Consider the following 12,150-nt stretch of genomic DNA (forward strand, 5'->3'; position numbering starts at 1 on the left):
CATGCTTATTTATAGGTAAATAAGAGGGAACATGACAGCTAGGAGGTGGGTGGAAATCTGAAATGGTGATGGGAGATGCATGTGTGATGCGAGAATTATACGCACACAAATTAAACCCTCTTTTTGTCAATTGTAGTATAAGTATAAGTAGGGATCGTTCTTAACCGGGGATTATGAGGGATTGCAAATCACTTGGAAACTGACTCAAAAACGTAAAATAAAGTTAAAAACGTTCACAAAGACTCAAAGGACTCAAAGCTGCCTAAAAACACTAACTAGGCAGCTTTTGACCTTAAACCCAATGTTGGACGAATTTAAGATTATGGTTTGATTCAAACGTAAAAACACAATATAAAACACTATACTAGACTCAAAGAATGCAAAACTAAACTTTAAAACACTAAAACAAACCAAAAGACTCAAACATCACCCAAAACACTCAAAACAGCCTTAAAATCACTTTCTGGGCAGTTTTGAGCACTTTGGTGAATTTGGACGAATTTTGGGAAATAAATTGAATCAAAACACTTTAAAACATAAACTAAACAAAGTCTAAACACTAAAGAACAAGAAAGTAAAGGGGGGTTTTAAATTGACGAGAATTGAAATAACGAAAGAAGTTAATAAACTAGACAGAATGTAAAGATGAATTTGATGGAATTGAATGGATGGGAACCTAGCTAAGGGGTTCGTCTCCATACATGTTATACTTGCATAATAAAATGATTTCCAATTGCATTTCAATAAACTATGATACTCAACACCCCAAGTTAACCGTGATGCACTAATTAACCTTCAAATCTTCCTAACGTTATTGAATTGGATGATGCATGCGACAATTCAAAACATTCCCCACAAGTCCTCAACATGAATGCATAGAAGAGGTACAAGCAAGAATCATTACGCTCTATGAAAATTATAAGTGTTGACGAGGCATTCGTTACTATGATTGCATGAAACTTATGCCAAGAATTTGTTTAACGCGATTGTTTATAAGCAACCTCCACTACTTGCGAATATAAGTTCGTAACTATTAGGTGAAACTCACTTATATTCTAGCGTCATATTCATGCATGAAAATTAAGCGCGCATTCTCAATAAACATACATAAATAAGTTATCAATCAAACGGTTAAACAAATTGAATCCACAACTTATGAAACGCAATTAGAAGTAATCAAATCAAAATGCAAGCATAAACATATATTTCGAATCCCCCCCTAGCCAAGGGGGGTTTAGTTGAATTTAAACATTGGAATCAAAGAAACACCTAAACATTCCAACAACTCAAACTTGAATTGTATGAACGTTTAGGCCCTCTTATCTTCCTCTTCGTTGTAGCACAAGGTCTAAGGATAGTTTGATGGTGTGAATGGTTTGGGGAGTGGTTGGAGTGGCTGCAATGGAGGAGAAAAGTGTTTTGGTGGCTGCTGCAAGGGTGTGGAGAGGTTTTGACGAATTTCTGGAATATGGAAGAGTGAATGAGAATGAATGCAATGGATGCTTATTTATAGGTGAAATGGGGGGAACATGACAGCTAGGAGGGAATGTGGCTGCATGTTTGAATGATTAAAGGATGCATGTGGGTTGGAATTGCATGTGCAATGAATATGTGGCTGCATGTGCAAGGGGACAATCTGAAAATGCATGTGAAAGCATATGTTGGCTGCAATGATGAAATGGATGGGAGTGCATGTGGCTTAATTAATTAAAGGGAGTGCATGTGCAATGTTTTAAAGGACGGAATGCATGTACAAAACAGCTAGGATGAATGCATGTGGATGTTTGGTGGCTGAAATGATGAAGTGGGAAGTGCATGTGCTGAAATGATAAAGGGGGAAGTGCATGTGGGTTGGAAATATAAAAGGGGAATGCATGTGGCTGCAAGGTGTGGTGAATGATGATGAATGCATGTGGATTAAAGAGTGAATGGTGGCTGCAAAGTGAATGAATAATGAAATGGGAAAGCATGTGCAAGGTTTTGGTGTGAATGATTGAATGTGCATGTGGCTGCAATGGATTAGGAATCCTTCAATTTCGTCCATTCCTTTTGCTCCAAACATAAGCTATCCATTCCAAGTCCAATTTTGCTCCAAAATGCTCCAAAATGCATCTTTTTGCTTCCTTAGCCATATGAACCTAAAAACACACGAAAATGGCTTAAACTACTAAAACAACTATGAATTAACAATATAAATGCACGAAAACAAGCTAAGTAAGTTGCCTAAATATGCTCCTATCAAATTCCCCCACACTTAGCTTTTGCTAGTCCTCGAGCAAAACAAAACAAAAGAAACCAAAAACAAAACAAAACGAACAAAACACAACCTATACCTTCCAACAATCGTCTCAGGGATTTCCAATGCACATGACAAGTTAAAAATCATTATTCCCACAGATTTTAGCCATCTTTACACTTAAGTACATTCTTACTCATAGTCACCACATACTAGTTCACAATTAAGCATTTAAAACCATGTTTTGAATGTTGTAACATGCCTTAGAGAATTCCCTCAATTCCTTACTAGATGTACTCTCGTTTTTCACACAGATTTTCTGACTACACACCCTACACTAGGTATATGTGAGAAGATTGATGTAAACATGTAGACGAACACTCACATATGTTATAACAAGGAAAGCATTTTCTGGATTTACGATAATGACATGAATATGATCTCATGAATGGAATGCTACTACTTAGAATGAGAACCAGTGATTCCATAAGCTCATATCAATTCCAAACTCCACATTATTGAACACATAACGATCAAGATAGAAGCATAAGGGTTGAAACGGGGCTAAAGGTGTTTGGCTAACAAAGAAGGGATATGGAAAACAAAGGTTCTTAAAGAAATAGCGAGCAAAGCATTTGAATTAACTTAGAATTCACTTTTGAATGAAAACTAAACTTTTGAACAACAAGAGGGAACAAGCTCTTTTTTCCTTTTTCTTTCTTTCTTTCTTTTCTTTTCTGTTTTTCTTTTTTTTCATATGTTTTTCACAATTTTTTCTTTTCTTTTGCCTCTCAAAACATACATAAACACTTAAGAACAAAACATTCTCTCCCCCACACTCATTTTCTTTCATAATGTACTCAAAAGGAATTCATTTTAGTCATGCTCACTATCATTTAAGAACAAGGGTGTGGACTGTCCTACACTAGGCTAGGTGAGGATAATGTGGGTAAACAAATAATAAAGGCTAAACAAGGCTCAACGGGGGTAAAACTTACAACATATACGAAATATGGGAAGTAAGGCTATTTGGCTATGGTGGCAACTACACAACTTCATCTTGATATATGTTATGCAATCAATATCATGCTTTGAATGAAACGGATATAAGTTCTAGCATTTAGTTCTATCATGATACAATTGCATTCTAAGTAGCAACCAAGCAAGGAATAATGAGATCATGCAACAACTTTAGAAAACAAAGAATCACAGAAAATAACTCTCCAAAGAAGGTAATGGCTCGAGTCTCACAGGGTTGTAGCGTTTGTTTGAGTTCCTTCCTTCAAGCATGTTACAAAAACGAATTTTTCATTTATGATTGCATGTGAAGTCATACATTATAACCATATCCAAGCATATACCAAGAGTAAATCAAACTTTTCTCTATGTTTATAACTCTTTTTAACCGTCATGCAATTACAAACCAAATCCTTATCATTGTGTTGGAAGGTACCCTAAGACACAAACACACAAAAGCGACTCAAAACACTCTTTTTAGGCTTTTCAAAACATTTTTTTCAAATTTTTATGTGATTTTCGGAGTTATAAAACAAAACACACTAAAAATACTCTAAAACATCTTAAAAACACCTTAAAACAGCAAGGAACAACATTTGAAGTAATGGGTGATAAAATCCAACGAATTTGCATTAAATATACTTAGTTACCCCCCCACACTTAAATCAAACATTGTCCTCAATGTTTTAAGCATAGATTCACACAAAACATAAGTAAACACACAAAAAGCACTTAAACATACTAAACATGGCATAATGTAATTAACAAAGAGAAGAGTTTAGGGACGCAAATCTGCTTATGGAGTGTAAATTCCCTCTTCTCCTTGGTGATTGCATTGAGGCTTTGATCTTTGTGATTCCACAGGCTTACTCTTGAACTGGTTTCCGCCCATCGTTGATTTTCCTTTGTGCTACTCTTGAACTGGGCAGCAGGATTCTTTTGGTCTTCCCCGAAGGTCTGAGCTTACTCCTTTGGTCTGTTTCTTTGTTCAATCTTTCCAATTCGTATTGAAAAGGGTTGGAAGATAACTCAGCCTAAGTTTGTCTCCACATGCTTCAATGTATCATTTTCACTTGCCTTACTCGCTCCCCTTTGCAGAAGTGGTCCCTTCTCTGGAAGTGTATCAACCGTTGAAGATGACTACTCGAGAGCAACGCTAGGTAAGCAATCAGGAATAGATTCCAGGCAGTTGGCTCCAGATCGGAAGACTGACTCCAAGTGCCGGCTGATTGCTTCTTTTACTTTGCCATGCGAGTAAGAACAAGGACAAAGAAAAAGACAGGGAAAAAGCATGATATGAGATACTTTTGCTTTTGACCTTGATGATATGAGATACCTTTGCTTTTGAAGAAGCGGTGAATGAATCAGCACACTTCAATCCGCCGTTTCCTCCTGGGTCATCTGTACTCCAGGCATCTGGTATCATCTTTGGGGAAGAAGAAAGAATTGAGTATTTCGAAAGGCTTTGCTGGGAGTGCGCCCTCAGAGGTGAGGGAGAGTTGGGCAATTTCTTCAGGTTTGCCTTGCCATAAAAGATGAAGGTCGACATATATAGAGATAATATCAAGTGGAGGTACTGTTCTTTTACCCTTGTCGACAAATGTCTCTTCGATATCTGAACGACGCCTCTTCGATTTCTGAGCAGGCGCCCCTTCGATTTCTGAACGACGCCCCTTTGCTTTCTGAACGACACGTAGTAGTGCGGATGCGGCTCCTTTTGACAAAGCTGCACGCGTTTTCTGAAAAGCAGAGAAAGCGTCACCGAACTTTGCGCTTGTCGGCTAAAGATGTGTAGTTGCGATGATGGCCTCCACGTGTTGTCTGAAAAGAAGAAATCTTTTGACAAAGTTGAACACGTCTTCTGAAAAGCCGAGAAAGCGTCGCCAAAATTACGCCGGAAATTCCGACTTTTTGAATCGGTGGACGCGTCACCTTGGCTTCTTATAGAGGTATCGATCACCGCCAACAAACACACTCTGAAGATTTCCCATTCTTGAAAATCGACTCCGGCCCTTTGAGAATTAACTCCATCCACCCCATCTCTTTGAACACTTTTGAAAAATGGCAAACCCATCGAACCTTAGCTTAGAATTGAGTCTCAGCAGTGATACGGGCGCGCCGCGTCAAGGTAACGTATGGCGCCCTTCTTTCTTATCTTCTAACGGTCCTCTTACAGGTGAAGACTCCGTGATGCAGGACGCCACAACAGCTACAATAGTAGCTAGGAACCTCCTCACTCCAAAAGATAGTAGGCTGCTGTCAGGACGGTCCGATGAGTTGGCCGTTCAAGAGTCCCTCGCTCTTAGTGTTCAGTGTGCGAGCTCTGTGTCCAACATGGGCCAACGCCTGCTTGCCCGCTCCCGTCAGGTGGAATCATTGATGGCAGAGGTGGAAAGTCTTAAGCAAGAGATCCAGCAGCTTAAGTACGAGAATAGAAGTTTGCATGTGCTTGCAAATAACTATTCGTCGGGCATGAAGAGGAAGCTTGATGAACTGCAAGAGTCTGAAGGTCGGATTCAAGGCGACCGTCAAAGGTTTTCTGCTTATCTCCAGAGGCACCTTTTTCCTGGCTCATCCAGCGCTTGGCCAAGTATTGAGGCCTGGAATGCTCTAGCTCCGATGCCTCCCGCTCCGATGCCTTCCGCTCCTATGTCTTCTGCTCCGATGCCTTCCGTTCCGATGTCTTCTGCTCCTACGCCTTCCGCTTCAAGAGTATTGCCACGTAGTGGGGCTTCAAGCAAACAACCTCTGTGAAGGCTACATCTGCTTTATTTTTTTTTTTTTTTTTTTTTTTATCTCTATTTTTTTTTTTTTTTTTTTTTTTTTTTTTTTTTTCAAATCAAACGGCATGGAATTGGTCTTTGAATGGGCGGTGATACTTGAAATGATCCGGTAATAGTTTAAATTCTAGAGTGGATGCCTGAATCATTAACGACATATTAGTATAAAAGAAAATTGAAATTCGGGGAGGCGGCTTACCTTTGTGTTCCGACAAGAACTTAAGAATAAACACCCCTTCGAAAGTTATGACTTGCTGATGCGAGATTTATACGCACACAAATTAAACCCTCTTTTTATCAATTGTAGTGAAGAATGTAAGTAGGGATCGTTCTGGACCGGGGATTAGGAGGGATTGTTAATCACTTGGAAACTGACTCAAATACGTAAAAACAAGTTTAAAACACTATACTAGACTCAAAGAATGCAAAACTAAACTTTAAAACACCAAAACAAACCAAAAGACTCAAAACAGCACCAAAACACTCAAAACTGCCTTAAAAACACAATCTGGGCAGTTTTGAACACTAGACACAACTTTGGACGAAATTGGTTTTACTTTGACCTAAGACACTTAAAAACACAAACTAAAGTGATTTCTAACTACTATGACTCAACAAAGTAAAGGGGGATTGGTTTTGGACGAATTTAAAAACAAAACAAACTTTTTAAATTAGAACAGATTGTAAAACGAATTTGATGAAATTGAGTGGATGTGAAGCTAGCTAGGGGGTTCATCTCCACACATGTTATACTTGCATATAAAACGATTTCCAATTGCTTTTCAATAACTCATGAATTCTCAACGCCCCAAGTTAATTAGGTTCGCTTAAATTAACCTTCAGATTTTCCTAACGTTATTGAATTGGATGATTGCATACGACAACCCAAAACATTCCCCACAAGTCCCCTACATGATTGCATAATAGAGATACAAGCGAGAATCATTAAGTTCTATGAAAACCATAAGCATTGACGAAGCACTTGTTACTATGATTGCATGAAACTTATGCCAAGAATTTACTTAACGCGATTGAGATCATCAACCTTTACTACTTGTGAATATAATTCCATAACGATTAGGTGAAATTTCCTTATATCCTAGCATCCAATTTATGCATGATAATTAAGCGTGCACTCTCAACCAACACACACAAATCAATGTAATTCACATAGATAAGTAAATTGAATTCACAACTTATGAAACGCAATTAGAAGTAATCAAATCATATCGCAAGCATAAACATGTATTTCGAATCCCCCCCTAGCCAAGGGGGGGTTTAGTTCCTCATACGCACAAAACAAAGAGAATTGAAATTAAACATTGAAATCAAAGGAAAAGAAACACCTAGAAATTCCAGCGACACGAACTTGAATTGCATGAACTTCCGAGCTTCCTTCTCCTCCTCCTTGGTGCGGCAAAGGTCTAGGGACAGGTTTAGGGCCTTAGGTGTATGGATGCATGGTTATGGAGGGGTGTAGTAGTGTTTAGGGGAAGGGGATGGTGCGGCAAAGCTTAAAACTAAGGAGAAAGGTGTTTAGTGGCTGCGGCAAGGGTGTGGAGAGGGTTGGACGAATTTCTGGAATTGATGAATGTGTATGAGAGGTGGTGATCTGATCTAGGGGTTAATATGAGTATATATAGGCACTTAAAACCCTAGGGTAATCAGATATGGACTTGAATAACCCAAATCCACAAGGAAGTAGGCTTAGAAATCAGAAATAGAAAGGGATAATGCTTCCTAGGTGCAGCAGGTAAGGAGATAAGGTGATAAGGCTTCTAGAATGCCTTGCAAGGCAAGGGAAATCAGCTTTCTAGAAGGATTTGGGGCGCCACTTTTGTAGGAGATAAGATAAGGTTCCTAGAATCATGTTTTAAGGGCCAAATTTGTAGGGAAAAAGAGATAAGGGTGCAGCACCTTTGTAGGGATAATGTTAGGGCTTCTAGAAAGCCTAAAACTAAGGGGATTTGGATAAAACCCACGACAAAGATAGGATAGGGCATCTAAGGCTTCTAGAAACCCTCCAAGATAAGGTAAAGTGCATGGCATCCCTATAGGATTAGGATAAGGTGTCCTAAAGTGTTTAGGACTCCTCTTTGTGGCTGAAAACCTTGTGCATTAGGATTAGGAAAGCTAATCCTTCTTCATCTTGGAATTCTTTTCCTTCTTGGACTTGGAAAACTTCTTTGTTGCTTCACTTGAGACCATATGGATTTTGACTTTCCTTCATCAAGTAGGAAACCTTATTTGAGTAGGAATCTTCATTCTTCTAGGAATCCTAATTCAACTAGGAAACCCATTTTAACTAGGAATCCTAATTCAACTAGGAAACCATCTTCCATCAGGGACTTTCCTACTTCAACTAGGAAACCTTGCTCAAGTAGGAATCATCATCTTCAAGTCTTCAATTTCGTCCATCCTCTTGGCTCCAAGCATATGATGTCCATTCCAAGCTCTAATTTGCTCCAAAATGCATCCTTTTGCATACTTTGCCCTTAAAACCTGAAAACACATAAAACTAGCTTAAAAGACTGCTTTACTAAGGAAAAACACTATAAATGCACAAGAACAAGCTAAACTAAGGTGCGTAAATATGCTCCTATCACTTGCCCCGTGTCATAAAATCCAACTTCTTTGGGAATTGTGGTTTCAAATATGTCCTCTTTGATGCCTTCATGAAATTCCCTACTTTGCACCTTTGGAAGGGCTTCCAAGATGTCTTTTTCACTTTCTTCTTCCTTGGAATTCATGAACCTGCAAGGAATAGGGATATTAGGTGGAATGGGGTTAGAATTAATTAAATTTGGAACAACCTTACTTGAATTAGATGACGTAGGAGCAATAGGTGCCTCCGGCAAAGGTGTTTCCACCCTTGCCGTGGGTTGGGTGTATTCCTCTTCCTTGTGATTTGATTTTGATGGTTGAGGGTCCGTTCCAACCTCCTTGTCACTTCTCAACATGATTTCCTTGGCAGTTTCAAATTCTCCCTTCGGATTTGCAATGGTTGAACTAGGGAGTTCGCCTTGGTCTCGAAACTGTCCTACGAACTCCGCGATCTGCCCAATTTGCTTTTCCAAGTGGTCCAACCTTTTGTCTTGATTTTGGCCCTCCTTGACTTGATTTTGTGAGCCCTGCACCAAACAAATTAATTCATTAAGCTTTTGATTATAATCTATTGACGAACTTGAGTTTGGTTGGGCATATTGAATATGAGGTGGCTGCCAATATCCTTCTTGTTGAACATTTTGAGGTTCCCACCACATAGAAGTTGAATGATCACTCCAATCCGAATTGTAAGTATTGGAAAACATATTATTCCTTGATTGAAGATCAAATGTACCAACGTTTTGCTTTTGGGACCTTTCCATGAGTTGTGACAAAAGAGAAGCATTATCAAGTGCCATATTGTGCTTCTCTAGTACTTGAATTCAACAAACAAAACACAAATCAAAAACTAAAAACTGAAATACATAACAGAAACTAAAACTAAAACTAAAAAGAAAACGAAAATAACAATCCAAAGGATTAGCAAAGTTGCTAATCCCCGGCAACGGCGCCAAAATTTGATGCGAGAATTATACGCACACAAATTAAACCCTCTTTTTGTCAATTGTAGTATAAGTATAAGTAGGGATCGTTCTTAACCGGGGATTAGGAGGGATTGCAAATCACTTGGAAACTGACTCAAAAACGTAAAATAAAGTTAAAAACGTTCACAAAGACTCAAAGGACTCAAAACTGCCTAAAAACACTAACTAGGCAGCTTTTGACCTTAAACCCAATGTTGGACGAATTTAAGATTATGGTTTGATTCAAACGTAAAAACACAATATAAAACACTATACTAGACTCAAAGAATGCAAAACTAAACTTTAAAACACTAAAACAAACCAAAAGACTCAAACATCACCCAAAACACTCAAAACAGCCTTAAAATCACTTTCTGGGCAGTTTTGAGCACTTTGGGTGAATTTGGACGAATTTTGGGAAATAAATTGAATCAAAACACTTTAAAACATAAACTAAACAAAGTCTAAACACTAAAGAACAAGAAAGTAAAGGGGGGTTTTAAATTGACGAGAATTGAAATAACGAAAGAAGTTAATAAACTAGACAGAATGTAAAGATGAATTTGATGGAATTGAATGGATGGGAACCTAGCTAAGGGGTTCATCTCCATACATGTTATACTTGCATAATAAAATGATTTCCAATTGCATTTCAATAAACTATGATACTCAACACCCCAAGTTAACCGTGATGCACTAATTAACCTTCAAATCTTCCTAACGTTATTGAATTGGATGATGCATGCGACAATTCAAAACATTCCCCACAAGTCCTCAACATGAATGCATAGAAGAGGTACAAGCAAGAATCATTACGCTCTATGAAAATTATAAGTGTTGACGAGGCATTCGTTACTATGATTGCATGAAACTTATGCCAAGAATTTGTTTAACGCGATTGTTTATAAGCAACCTCCACTACTTGCGAATATAAGTTCGTAACTATTAGGTGAAACTCACTTATATTCTAGCGTCATATTCATGCATGAAAATTAAGCGCGCATTCTCAATAAACATACATAAATAAGTTATCAATCAAACGGTTAAACAAATTGAATCCACAACTTATGAAACGCAATTAGAAGTAATCAAATCAAAATGCAAGCATAAACATATATTTCGAATCCCCCCCTAGCCAAGGGGGTTTAGTTGAATTTAAACATTGGAATCAAAGAAACACCTAAACATTCCAACAACTCAAACTTGAATTGTATGAACGTTTAGGCCCTCTTATCTTCCTCTTCGTTGTAGCACAAGGTCTAAGGATAGTTTGATGGTGTGAATGGTTTGGGGAGTGGTTGGAGTGGCTACAATGGAGGAGAAAAGTGTTTTGGTGGCTGCTGCAAGGGTGTGGAGAGGTTTTGACGAATTTCTGGAATATGGAAGAGTGAATGAGAATGAATGCAATGGATGCTTATTTATAGGTGAAATGGGGGGAACATGACAGCTAGGAGGGAATGTGGCTGCATGTTTGAATGATTAAAGGATGCATGTGGGTTGGAATTGCATGTGCAATGAATATGTGGCTGCATGTGCAAGGGGACAATCTGAAAATGCATGTGAAAGCATGTGTTGGCTGCAATGATGAAATGGATGGGAGTGCATGTGGCTTAATTAATTAAAGGGAGTGCATGTGCAATGTTTTAAAGGACGGAATGCATGTACAAAACAGCTAGGATGAATGCATGTGGATGTTTGGTGGCTGAAATGATGAAGTGGGAAGTGCATGTGCTGAAATGATAAAGGGGGAAGTGCATGTGGGTTGGAAATATAAAAGGGGAATGCATGTGGCTGCAAGGTGTGGTGAATGATGATGAATGCATGTGGATTAAAGAGTGAATGGTGGCTGCAAAGTGAATGAATAATGAAATGGGAAAGCATGTGCAAGGTTTTGGTGTGAATGATTGAATGTGCATGTGGCTGCAATGGATTAGGAATCCTTCAATTTCGTCCATTCCTTTTGCTCCAAACATAAGCTATCCATTCCAAGTCCAATTTTGCTCCAAAATGCTCCAAAATGCATCTTTTTGCTTCCTTAGCCATATGAACCTAAAAACACACGAAAATGGCTTAAACTACTAAAACAACTATGAATTAACAATATAAATGCACGAAAACAAGCTAAGTAAGTCGCCTAAATATGCTCCTATCAATGTGGCTGATTTATGCATGTGATTAAAGCTAGAGTGATGATGATGAATGCATGTGCAAAGGAAGTGGATTTTCTGCAAATGCAAGATGAATGTGCATGGCTGAAAATGCATGTGAAAGCATGTGAATTAAATGGATGTGGGTGGCTGCAATGATGAAGTGAATAAAGGGTGCATGTGGGTTAATTAATTAAAGGGAGTGCATGTGGGTGCAAGGTGTGAATGATTATGAATGCATGTGCAATGTTTTAAAGGATGGAATGCATGTGAATGGTTTTGGGAGAAAGGTGATAAGTGGTGATGATAAGTAATGATATGTGATTATGATAAGTGATAAGTGGTGATGATAAGTAATGATATGATAAGTGAATGATATGTGGTGAATGATATGTTAAGTG

Source organism: Pyrus communis, chromosome 10 (genome assembly GCF_963583255.1).
Source record: "Pyrus communis chromosome 10, drPyrComm1.1, whole genome shotgun sequence".
Classification (NCBI taxonomy): domain Eukaryota; kingdom Viridiplantae; phylum Streptophyta; class Magnoliopsida; order Rosales; family Rosaceae; genus Pyrus; species Pyrus communis.